General features: G+C 40.3%; 1 pseudogene; it reads left to right on the top strand.

The window, feature by feature from the left end:
* Positions 1-823: 823 nt before the first annotated feature.
* LOC109683458 (ubiquitin-conjugating enzyme E2 variant 2 pseudogene) lies at positions 824-1,318 on the top strand (annotated as a pseudogene).
* The last annotated feature ends 7,777 nt before the right edge of the window (positions 1,319-9,095 follow it).

The following is a 9,095-nucleotide window of genomic DNA, read 5'->3' as shown; positions in this document are numbered from 1 at the left end:
GTGTTTTTTCTCTACTTTCAATAAAACTTTGTTCTGCTTTGCATTTGGAGTATCTCTATCCAGTGCTCTGTTCAGGACACAAGAGCCTAAGAATCTTCTGACTAGAGTCTTCAGAGACCACCCAACAGTAACAGCAGCAGAAGCACTTGTAGTAGTAGTTCTTTTAAAAGTTACTACAATTTACTGGAATATATTCTCAGTTAAAGTTGAATGTAGAATTAAATGAATTAACAAAACTTCCCAGTCCTACCAGAAGTAAATGGACTAGTCCCCCACTGAAAACAATTGGATGTATGTATGAAATGACTCTTTTCAGATGTTGAACAGTCAAGTTTTGTGATATCTGCCTGTAGGCAAGTTTTAGTACTTGGCACAAGAAGAGGGAACCTGACCACAGTGTGGCCATTTCACTAAACTGAGTATCAGAGAGAAGGGGGCTACATAGAGAAATCCACATGGAAGTCACTGGAGACTTGCATGTTACTGTCCTCATGTCCAGGATGTGATTTCATGAGGATAGAGAAGAGCTGCTTTAGCAAGAAAACCCCTCAGGAATCCATGAGCTGAGCAGCTTCTAGATTTCCCAGAAAGCTGGAAGATTTGCCCATTCCATCCACTCAGTGTGGAGAGACCTCTCTTTATACTCTGGGCAAGAGATTGAAACATCAGAAGGAAAATATTTTAGGCTTACTCTAAATCCAACTCAAGAGCCCTCATAACAAAGCTTAAAAACAACCTCAAAAAGATCTGCTGAATCTGCAGGAATATTAATTATCTGCCAGAAGAAAACAGTACTCTTTAAAGGACAAATGAGGCATGCAGGTGGCTGTACTGAACTGCAGGAGAAGATGGCGGTCTCCTTAGGAGTTAATGTTCCTCATAATTTTTGCTTGTTGGAAGAACTTGAAGAAAGACAAAAAGGAGTAGGTGATTGTACAGTTAGCTGCAGCCTTGAAGATGATGAAGCTATGCTATGACACTTACAAGGTAGACAAACATGATTTTTGGGCCATCAAAGACAAATCATGAAAACAGAATATGTAGTCTGAAAGTAGAATGTGGATCTAAATATCCACAAGCTCTCCCATCAGTCAGATTTGTAACAAAAAATTAATACGAATGGAATAAATAATTCCAGTGGAACGTTGTTAGCAAATGGCAAAATCCACATAGCATTAAAGTTGTACTCCAAGAGCTATGACATCTAATGGTGTCCAAAGAAAATTTGAAGCTTCCCTAGCCACCAGAAGGACAAACATCTAAAAACTTTAATGGGTATCAAATTTGTCTTAAATCAACAACGTTCTACTCATACTAATGTCTTGATTAAATATCACAATGCAAAATACACACATATTAAGTAAGAGAATTCCAGCTGGTAAATATGACCTGGACATTTGTAAGAATATACTTAATATAGGTACACTCATTTGTTTTCAGGTAAAAGAGGAAAAAATGCAGTAGAATTTTTCTTTCCTTTGTTAAGGCACTGTCATTTAAATGTGAACTGGGAGTACCCAAAATAGAATTCAGGTTTACAAGATGAAATCATGATAAAAAGTGTCAGAAAAATATGTGCTTCTGAAATAGGTGTATGGGTATGCGGTTCTGAGATTCAAGTCAGTCTTACCGTGTAAATTAAATGTGGAATGTGTCCTCAAGGAAAACATAATGGAAAAACAGGTGATGTGCACCTGTAATCCAGAGGTTGAAGGAGGAGGTCAACAAAGTATGAGTCCAACCTGGGCTACATAGTAAGATCCTGTGTCAAAAAAAAAAAAGAAAACAAAAAAACCCAACAAATCTATTAGATCATAAATGATTTGTTAGGTATGTTAAGGAGAAAAGTCTAAGAAATAAAAAGAAGAAAAATCTATCATTAAAAAAGACCACAGGGGTGGAGGTGTAGATCAGTGGTTGAGCTCTTGCTTAGCATACCAGAGGCTCTAGGTTCAACATCCAGTACCCCCACCCCCAAAAGACACCAAGTCATGTAGAATTAATAGGCAAGGGTTATCAAATAGCTATTATGAATGCACTTAATTTAAAAATATATAAACATTTTTCAAAATACCTGTAAGTATTTACCTTTAATTTTCTAGAGGATTTTTTTTATTGTTGTTCTGGGTAGGGTACATTGTGGCATTTACAAAAGTTCTTATAATATATTAAATAGGTCATACTTGAGTTCACCCCCACCCCCAATTCCAATACCAGTGAACTTAAACTCAAGAAAAATGGTGAACACTAGATGCATTGGCATGACTGTTGAGGAATGTACAGTAAGTACACTTAGAAGGAGTTTGAGCAGTTTAGCCAGTTGTATGAATCCCATTCAAATCTCTTTCTCCACCCTGTTTCCATCTCATTACCTAACAAACATGATGTAAAGTTGCCTAAGGGGCAGGTGGTCACATTCCTGAGTTCTGTAGACTATTACCTAAGTTAGTGTCATGAGGAATGAACTGAAAGAAACTGCTGCTCAACCAAAGTCCCTTTGTATCATGGAAATAGCACTACCTTGGGAAAGTGGGTTGTGGCCCAGTTGAGGCATCAGATAGAATGTAGCAGTGACCTGGTGACATGTGCAAAAGTGGCTGCAATACAACCACTGTTTATAACATGCCTGACATATATATATATATAACATGGCTAGACCCTGGTTGACAGAGGTATACATAGGTATACATATATAAACATAAATACCTGTAATTAAGGTTTTAGTCAGAGGCAATATTGTAGAAGTGCAACAGATAATTTCAGCTGGACCAGAATTGACTTTGTTCATCAATAGAGAAAACGCTATCAAAACTAGAGCTCCCTCACATCTCATTCTTTATCATAGGATTTCTATCTTGCTGCTGAAAGAGACTTAAAGTGTAATCAAGTTGGGGAAAGTGGGCTTGGATTCAGTTACATTGTAGAGTTTCCACCAGCATTGTAAAGCAAAACTGATGCTGGAAGTCAGTCCAAAGGCAGCCTGTGGAAGTCAAAATGAAGCACTACATCTGAGCCTTAAAGATGAGGGTTAGGGCAGGAAAATGGGCCAAAATATAGTTCCAGGCTAAGCAGTCAATGTAGGGGGACAAGAAGAAAGGTGTGTACAGTGAAATAACTTAGCCCTTTCATGAATTCTGGAAGCTCAAAAGGGAAGAGAGGTTAAATGAGTGAATTAAGTAAGAGTGAGAGGTAGTGTATGTAAGCAGCCTACTGGAACCACTGAGAGCAGCAGAGGAGAGTATTTAGAGATCAGAGGAAGAAGACACAAGTTGGAGGTTCTGCATAGGAGGAAGATTGGAAACTGAGAATGCAGAGCTGTAGGTAAGGCTTGGCTAGGATTTCTGTGTGAAAGTCTAGTACTTATAGCTGAGGTACACAAGGCTAGAGAGAGAGGCCTGACCAGAAAGAGGACCCAAGGCCTTGTCATCAAATAACTCTGGTCTCTAGAGATCCAGACAAGTGAGACAATGAACTTCATCTTGAAGGAAGGGGAAAAGAGGAAAATGGAGGCTGAATTATCAGACAGGGAGAGGGAACAGAGGAAGTGAGTGCTCAGTGCTTTAAATCTATCACAAGTGTGTGAATCATGAAATCCTGTGGTTGCAGCTATCTCGTTCCTACATAGTTTGAACAGCTGAGATTGTCTCTGCATTATAAAGTGGTTTTACTTTTGAACCGAGGGCATGTTCCCTCTCCATCTTTTATTAGTTCTCTTTGATAAACTTTTACAGAATTTACCACCTGTTGGTTCCTAAGTTATTCTCTTCATTTCTTCAAGTGACCACCATAGTTTCTCATCCCTGCTCCATCTTATCTACTTGCCTTGACTTATGCTGCCTGTATGTTGAGTCCCAATGTTGGAGCCAACATGGTTACTTCTCTGGAATTTACTATGTCTCTGGAATTTGCCTTGAATTCCCTACTCTGGAGGCCACAAGCAGCTTTCTGCAAGCTCAAAAGTGTCACAGACCTCCAGCTAGGCTCTGCAAGGTTTCCTGTGACTGTGACCATAGTCTGTAGTGGGGCAGAGGGAAAACTCTGTACCAGCTTGTTTCTCTGTAACTGGCTTGTCTTTCTGACCACCTGTGAACCACCTGCAAATCCCCCCTGGTTACATAAACCACCTGGGGGTATATAACTCATCTCCTAACTCTGATGGGGCCCAGGGCTTTGAGAAATTATCTCCCCTGAGTCTGCTAGGGTAATAAAAATTCCTGCTTCCTGCAAAGTGGTCTCAGTGACTTTGTTTCCCTTGCCATTTCCCGCAACACCAACACAAACTCAACTTTTCTGTGGGAACTTCCCGCACTTTAAATGACAGTGATAGGGAATGGGTTGTAACACAGTTTTCAGGCTGTTTGTTACAACTCAGTAGTGGATGCTGAAATCCAGTTAGAGAATCATAACTAATACTTTAAAAAGTGAAATAAAATAGTGCAGAGTATAAAATATTAGCATATATCACATATAGTGAGGATTAGTATTGTATTTTTTATGTATTTTTACAAATTTGCATGTTCTGGGGCCTAATTAAAATGTATTTCTGATTATAGGTTGTGGCAAAAAACCATTTTGAATGTTATTGATGCAGCAGAAACACTTTGGAGGTACAAGGACATGAGAGATATGATCTCTACTCCCAATTCTGTCATAGATGTCACCCTGGGCAAGACTTCCTCTTTTCCTTGGCTTTATTAATATTCTCTGTAAAGTGAGGCGATGTTGGCCAGGTGTAGAGGTGCACACCTACATTACAGGAGGATCATAGTCCATAGACACTCTGAAAAAAAAAAAAAAGCTAGCACGACACTATTTGAAAATCAAAATAAGCTAAAAGCAAGAGAATTGGGGGAGTGGCTTAAGAAGTAGAGCACTTGCCTAACAAGTCTGAGGCCCTGAGTTCAAAACCTAGTACTACAAAATAAATAAATAATAAAGTGAGGAGGTGAGGTATATTCCCCCAAAGTCTTTCTCAACTTTGAGCTTTTAGAAGTCTGACTTTTGGAATTCCAGTGAACAATATGGGGAAGGGACACAACTGAAGAAATAAAAATAAACTGAATTTCAAGGGCATCAGTTTTGGAGAAGAGCTATACTAACACTAATACTAACGCCTCCAGTCCTAGAGGGCCTTTTATGCACTGGACGCTGGGTACGATCCTTAGTATAGTGCTTCTGCCCCTTTTGCTACATCTCAAGATGTTTTGGATTGTGTGAAGTTGGGCGTAGAACTAATGTCAAAACTCAATTTTTCGCAAAAATGATGAGCAGGAACTTGGGAGAAAGAAAAAGATTGGCCTGTATGCCTGACTCCATTTAAGGAAAGAATCCATGGGAGAAGTCTGTTGTGGCAAAAGCAGCCAAAGAAGGGACATTGGCAAACAAATGAAAGACTGTTTTTTTTATTGGGGGAAGGAAGGATTGTGCAATGCAAACCCATCTCCTTCACTTCTCCTCTGGCATCTTCAGAAAGTCGACAATTCCTTTGTGCAAGTGAATTCTCTTTTGCAACTTTAAAGAAGCAAGAGGTGTCAAGCTCTGTGTACAGCTAGGCTCAGCATGAAGCAGAAGCAGCAGTAACAGGTGACGGTGGAGGGAATAACTGATAAATGTGCATCTGGGGCATCTATCCCAACAACCCTAAAAGGGAGGTGATACTGTTACCTACTTGCTCTGTCTGAGCCTGGGGTCTTTATCTCGCAATTCTGAAGAATGAAGACGATGGATGAATGAGCAAAGGAGAAACTTTATAGATAGGGAGAAAGAGCAACGAACAGAGTTTTACTTAGCAGAGGAGAGGAGAGGTCTCAGAAAGGCTGAGCCGTGCGGGGAGGGTCTCTTTGTCTAGGGGTTTTTATAAAGATTCTTATTTCCTGGTTGAAGTAAAGCTGGCCTTGTCTCCGTGCTATTGGTCCATTCATGGGATGTATTCCTTTGCCAGCCAATGGACATGACAGAAGTGTTGCGCTTGCTCCCTTTTCATTTCCCAATTGGCTCTGAGATTTGCACACCAGAAGAGCACCCTATCAGGGCTTAGACCATCTGCTGTTCCTGTGTCATGAGAGTTTCAAGGCTAGGGGAACAATTTCAAAACTTCCCACACCTGTGTATCTCTGTGTCCTTGGTAAGTTTCCCTTGTGTTCCCCCTGCCCTGCCTGACCAGTCTCTGCCTCCTAGCTTCCAGTCTCAATACCATCTCCAGGTCATACTCAAGGAACACATCTGCTCCCTCGCTGACCTTTCAATATGTTAAGTTCTTTTGAAATGGGAATCCTTTTGAGAGAGACATGGTCCAGGATAGAAAGTTTTATTTTTCATCACATTCTCCTTTTCAGGAAAAAAAAACCCCAAAAAACATCCTATGCTAGTGCTCAGAACCTAACAAACTGCACGTTGATACTTTATGATTTCCCTAGGTAACTATAAAAAATTGTCCTTACCATGGTAAACACAGTGCTGGTTCTGGAAAATGCCATTTCTAATTGTGTTTTGGTGTACTGAGCATCAGTGGGAAGCACATCACAGGAAAGAGGCATTTCTGTAAAGATCAATTTTTTAAAAAGTAATCATCTTTCTTCTATACATTATTTAATTCATCTCAATGAAACAACAATTCTAAAATGGAAAATGAAAATCATGCTTTCCCAGTGAAGTGAATTAATTCTTAAACCCGGGTTTACCAAAGATTGAGAGAATGTGAATTGTTGTTCTTTGTCTAATCCTGGGTGACATTTCTTCTCTGCTTATGAGGCAGAGAAGGCTGCTGTTGACCTGCAGGATTTAGTCATCTGAGTTTCTAAGAGCACAAAAGCAGCCTGCTGGGAAGGAGATCAGATGTAGCAGCTAAGAAATAAACATTTTTATAAACTGGGGTGGTATTTTGCCTCTTTTCTCCTTGGTCTATTGTCTTTTTTTCTATCTTTGCTTATTACCTTACAAGCTATTTTAAATCATTACCAAGGATTCATGAAAATTTTCTTGTTCATAGTCCCCTCTCCAGAGCGTTGGAGGGCCAGGGCTTCAACTCAGACAGGAATTTTTGGCCTGAATGGGTTTAAAAATGGTCACATCCATGGACTGGAGAATGTGGACACAAGGGAGGCTAGGAAAATACACATCTGCACTATTGTAACCTCCAGTGAAAGCTGAAGTTGAGTACTAAACTGCTTCTTCAAATTGAGCTGCCACAGGGACAAAAAAGTAGGTACTAGACACAGAGTAGAGGCAGGACAACCAGGACAAATTGTGGTAGGAGGCTGGACCTGGAAGGTCCTCTGTGATATTTTCTTTGGTAGGTGGGAGAGTAGTTAGGGATGCTGCTATTTATGGGTGGGATTATGTTCTCCAAAATTCATGTATTAAACTCCTAGCTTCCAGCATCTCAGAATGGGACCTTATGTGAAGACAGAGTCTTGAGTTAATTAAGTTAAAAAGAGGTCACTGGGATGGCTCCAATCTCATAAGTTGGGAAATTGGAACACAAAAAAGAATGCAGATGAAGGTAGGAGTTGGGGTAATTTTTCTACTTTTGAAATGCCAAAGATTGTCAAAGAACAACCAGAAGCTATGGAAGGGGTAGGTATGGTCTTCCTACCATCAACCACACCAACCCCATGAGCTTAACTTCAGAACTGTGAACATTTCTGCTATTTAAGGCAGTTTGTGCCCCTTGTACACTAATGCAGATGCCAAGAGATTATAGATACCCACCTACTGCTGGCCTTTAAAGAAGAGGGACATGGTAGATGAGGTTAAAAAACCAAAACCACATGTGTTTCGGCAATCGTCTCCTCACAATAAAACCTGTCCAATAAAAATAATAATTCTGGAACAGTTGAACATAAAAACAGATGGGAGCTTCATATGCAATTGAATCTAACCCATCACTTCCAGTTGTGAAAACCCAGGCCCAGAGGAAAGATCCTGTTAAGGTTACAGTGTGAACCAGTGGTCATAAGTGAACTCTTGGCTTTCTTCTAATAATAACAATCTTGTCTTGCTAAAGAAGTAAAAAAAACAAACAATCTAACAAGTCCTTCAAAAACAAACCAAACAAAAACTTCACAACATTTCCTACATTTACGTATAAGAAGGACAAAGTGGTTTTCTCTTTAAAGTTGTTTAAAACCAAAACAAAACACAAAAGTTGTTTTAAGACCTGTCAGCATCCAGGTATCACTTTTAAAATTAATCTTAAATTGCAAGTAACATCAACTAGATGGCTGACTAGAGGTGAGTTGAACTCTTCTCCCCACAACAAAGGACACAAACAAGTAAAAAATAGTATTTCACTGGAATGTTTGAGGCAGAATATCAGAAGACACAGAAATGTGGCAGAGATGTTGCAGAGCCCAGAGATATACAATGGTATTTTAAAGAAGTGAACTAAGGCCAGGCGTGCTGTGCCTCACATTTGTAATCACAGCTACTTGAAAGGCAGAGATGGTTTGAGACCAGTCTGGGCAAAAAGTTCATGAAAACTTATCTCTGCCAATAAACACTGGGCATGGTGGTATGTGCCTATAAACTCAGCTATGCAGGAAGCTTAAATAGGAGAATGGTGGTCCAGGATGGCCCAGGTAAAAACTCCCACTATTAAAAAAATAACTAAAAGAAAATAGGCTGGGGACATGACTCAGTGATAAAGCATCTAGCAAGCATGGGGCCTTGAGTTCAAACCCTAGTACCACACACACACACACACACACACACACACACACACAAATACAGCATCCACCTTTCTGCCTCTCAGGATCAATCCTGAACTGCAAGGATCTTTGCTGGGTGGGAAAAGAGTAAACAAGAAGCCACTGGAAGTCCTCACTCATAAAGACACTTTCAGCTCTTGTAGACCCTGAGCCTAGTTAGAGGAACTCCTGCTTTCATACCTCTCATTGCTCTGAAGAAAGAACCCAGTCCATGTTCCCTTCCTCACCCAGGTTCTTGCTAAAGGAAGCTATCTTTGGATCCCCTTACCTGGGAAACTGTGAAGCACTCAGGCAACTGAGGACACTCTGCTGACCCAGGCCTGAGAACAATCCAGGGGGTGCCGCCTACCCTACCCACCTTCCCATGGCATCATGAAGCAATTGGGC

The sequence above is a fragment of the Castor canadensis genome, chromosome 5 (assembly GCF_047511655.1).
Source record: "Castor canadensis chromosome 5, mCasCan1.hap1v2, whole genome shotgun sequence".
In the NCBI taxonomy this organism is placed as follows: domain Eukaryota; kingdom Metazoa; phylum Chordata; class Mammalia; order Rodentia; family Castoridae; genus Castor; species Castor canadensis.
The sequence above is the reverse complement of the archived record's forward strand: the minus strand, read 5'-3'. Positions and strand labels throughout refer to the sequence as shown.